This window comes from Nomascus leucogenys, chromosome 25, assembly GCF_006542625.1.
Source record: "Nomascus leucogenys isolate Asia chromosome 25, Asia_NLE_v1, whole genome shotgun sequence".
Classification (NCBI taxonomy): Eukaryota; Metazoa; Chordata; class Mammalia; order Primates; family Hylobatidae; genus Nomascus; species Nomascus leucogenys.
The window spans coordinates 12910625-12914708 of NC_044405.1; the positions used below are offsets into that span (position 1 = coordinate 12910625).

The 4084-nt window shown below is 35.2% G+C and overlaps 1 pseudogene; it reads right to left on the minus strand.

The window, feature by feature from the left end:
* Positions 1-2975: 2975 nt before the first annotated feature.
* On the minus strand, positions 2976-3694 carry LOC100593322 (annotated as a pseudogene).
* Between the last annotated feature and the right edge of the window lie 390 nt (positions 3695-4084).

Here is a 4084-nt window from a genome sequence, read left to right on the forward strand (position 1 = left end):
GAAAGAACAGAAGCTAAAATGTTAATATTTCATTTACTATAGTGTATACATAGAAGATTATTGAGTATTTGTTCTTATCAGAATTTGTTTACTTTTTAATGTGCTAAGGAATTATCAATGGGAGAACAATTACTTTTACTAGGTTAGAGATTTATTTATCATCAAATTAGTTGTCAAGATTTATGGTAATTTAAAATACGTCATAATTTTAAGGGGATAAATAGCATAACCACATGCAGTAGTTTGGGGTTTGTTAGTAGGATGATGAAGCATTTGATGTAACTGGAAATAGATAGTTAAACATGAACTATAATAATGAAACATAATTTGCATAGGAGGTGCAAAAACCTGATGGCTACTACAAAAATCTAGCATAATGTTCTTACGTACTGACTGTGGAGCCCAGAGCCCCCTGGGCAACAGCTTTTGACTGTTTCATGATAAGAAAATATGCTATAAAGTATAAAATAAAGTGCTTGGCAATGAGATGGCTTATATTCGTATTTAACTGTGGTCCTAAGATATTGTGAATGGTTGTTTTCCTAAACCTGGGATATTGTGATTATATTTCAAAACGTATGGAGCTGATTTTAATTATTATGCAATTTTTGCACTTAATAGTAAAATTAACAGCTACTAAAATTACTTTTCAACTGGAATTTGATAAAGAAACTTATTTACCCTTTTCTGTTTTCTCAACCTATATTAATGTTAAATGATAGAGCTCCGAGTTCTCCAGAATTGCTCAATAGATCATGGTTATATTTGTATTTTGCTTTGGGTGGGATTTTAGATTAGACTTTACTTGAAGTAGCGGTATGCCTTCTTTTAAGAATGCATTAAACTTCATTCAATTTCTATATAAATATTTATAATTCAATGATTATTCATTATTATGGTTAATGTTGAAGGATAGTAATGGAATTGGCATATTTCCCGTTGAAACTAATACTATATATTTAAAGTACTTTTCAAAGTAAAAGGCCTTCTTTTAATAACCGAGTGCATCTATTCGTTTATTTTATAATAATAGATTTCAAAAAGGGCCAGAAGTCCCAACTTTATTTTACCAAGGATATCCAAATGGATTTGCCAATGGATATCCAAACTGGTTAAGTGGTTTGTCCAAGTTCAGCAAACATGCTGAAGTTCACTGCTTTTTAAGCTTCCCTAAAATGACCCAGCCCTCATAAATGCTTATAAAGCTTTAATCCAAAACATCTTTGGCATGTCTTCTAAGAAGGAGCTTTGAAAAAAATGTAAGTTTGCTGAAATAATGATGTACTCAGCCTTTTCTTTTCCCAGAAGTTTTAGTATTATGACAGAAATGAGTTCTAATATCAGAATTATATTTTTATTTGAAAAGCTTTAGTTTGATTATATGTATTTTATATAGTAAGTTATAATAATTGTCATGACTCACATGTATAAATATATAACATTCAAAATTGTTAAAGGCAGTAGTGAATGGGTCATTTAAGAAGTACAATAACATATGTATTCTATGAAAGACAAAACACTTATGGATGAAATGAACAACAAAATCAAAATTGAGTATCAAAAGAGAAAAGGAGTTAGAGAAATATTTTAATAGAAGTACTTTTTCAGTTTAATATTTCAAATGTAATTTTAAAATAAACTTAAACTACAAAAATGTATTATTTCAGAAAGTATATGGTAATTTTCAAATCTTTTAAAAAGAAGCAATTGACAAACTGTGGGCCAGGTAAAACCTGGGTGTAAAAGGAAAGTTAGTTTGCTGCCTATAAGGAGATTAATAACCTTGTGGGGTAAAAGAGACATTGAGCAGCAGTGTATTAGAACTCATATTACAGAGGAACTGGAGATTTTGTAAGGTGTCCCATTTTTCTCTGTCACGGATAAGAATATTTTGACAATAGTGAAATTCTGATCACATCACAAGATGTATTTCTGGTGTTGAAACAAGACAATTCACTGGCTTTGGAAAAGACTTGGATAGTTTTCAAACTACCCACGTATAATAACAGGAAAACTGCATAGACAAAGAAGTCGATGAGGAGAAAAAATAAATACAGTGTAAGCTTAGCACCAGAGATTGCAGGTCATGAGGATCTGTGTAGTGAGCCACACAGTAAAATAAATACAATCTAAACAAATAAAGCATAGTGCATTCATTTAAATACTTTAAAATATTTAAAATAAATAAATGAAGCATAGTGTATTTGTCGGTTAGTGAGAAAAAGTAACAGGAAAGGTGACTCTGAATAATACAGATACTAATTTATGAAGTGTGAGGCCATCTCTAATATATTAATAACATGAAAACATAATAATCCATCATTGCCATGCTGAATGAACTTTCCAGAGGGTTCATTCCTTTACCTTTCTGTAGAGAGGTGGCTGTCAGGTTCCACTTTCTGAAGTTTTCAAATGTTCTTTCTCTCTTTCTCTTTCCCTCTTTCGATACAAAAGGAAGTATTGGAAGAAATGTCCCCAAAAATGTTTTGAAATCACAGCAACTTTATCAAATACAAAAATAAATAAGTAAATAAATAAATAACTTGAAATATTGTTATGAGGTCAATTTTCCATTTATCAAAATTTCCTTTCTTGACAAACACAATTCACTGGTCATTTTAAGTTTTAAGGAAAGTGCTGTATTTAATGGCTCATTCATATTTTCATTGCTTGAAGTTGTCCATAGTTTATTGATTGCATATTCTTTCTCTTCAGCAAAATGGCAGTACATTGATGACGAACATGGGATCCCTTGGGTTAACACCACACTAAATGTAATCTAACACTCTTAGATGCTCGCTGTGTAGGCCAGAGCCTCCTAATCTATAATGTGAGTAGGACATATGGTATACAGCATGAGATAAAGTTTAAACACGTTAGTGTTCAACTAGAGGATCTCAGAGCAATTTAAAGCACTGAGGTTGCCTAGGAACAAACATGTTCATGAATTCTATTTATTTATTCATTTTTATTTTTTAGATGGACAGGAAGTAGGATTTATTGGTGAGTATTAAAAGGGGGCAGCACGGTGGAAGCCCTCATAAGTGCAGGGCCTGCCACTTGTCCAGAGGGCCATGACTAGGGATGTACGTGACCCCACAGCCATCTGGGATGAGCCGCTTCTCAGCCACCATGTCTTCAAATTCATCAGCATTGAACTTGGTGAAGCCCCACTTCTTTGAGATGTGGATCTTCTGGCGGCCAGGGAACTTGAACTTGGCTCTGCGTGGGGCATCAATAACATGCTCCTTGTTCTGTAGCTTGGTGTGGATGGACATGATAACTTGGCCAATGCAAACCCTGGCCACAGTGCCCTGGGGCTTTCCAAAGGCACCTCGCATGCCTATTTGAGCCTGTCAGCCCCAGCACAGGACAACATCTTGTTGATGTGGATGACGTGGAAGGAGTGGAGCCACACCCAGATATGGAAGCCATCTTTGCCACAGCTTTTTACCATGTACTTATTGGCACAAATTCGGGCAGCCTCCAGGGCTTCAGAGGACAGCTGCTCAAATTCATCTGACACCATGTGGCCATAAAGCGGAAACTCATCCACTTTTACCTTCTTCTGCCCCAGGTCAAAGATGCGAATCTTGGCATCAGGGACACCTTGGCAGAAGCGAGACTTTGGATATGTCTTGTTCTTACAATACCAGTAACAACGGGCCGGGCGGCAGCCCATGGCAACACCAGGATCTTCAGTGGCACACTCAAGGGAAAGAGAGCATGAGTTCTTATTAATATAATAATTTATGTACTTTACATCAATTTAATTTTATTTATTTATGTTTAATTGACAAATAGAATTGTGTATGTATATATATATATATATAGTCTTTTTTTTTTTTTTTTTTTTTTTTTTTGAGATGGAGTCTTGCTCTGTTGCCCAGGCTGGAATGCAGGGGTGTGATCTCGGCTCATTGTAAGCTCTGCCTCCCGGGTTCACACCATTCTCCTGCCTCAGCCTCCCAAGTAGCTGGGACTACAGGCGCCTGCCACCACGCCAGGCTAATTTTTATTTTTTTGTATTTTTAGTAGAGACAGGGTTTCACCATGTTAGTCAGGATGGTCTCGATCTCCTGAC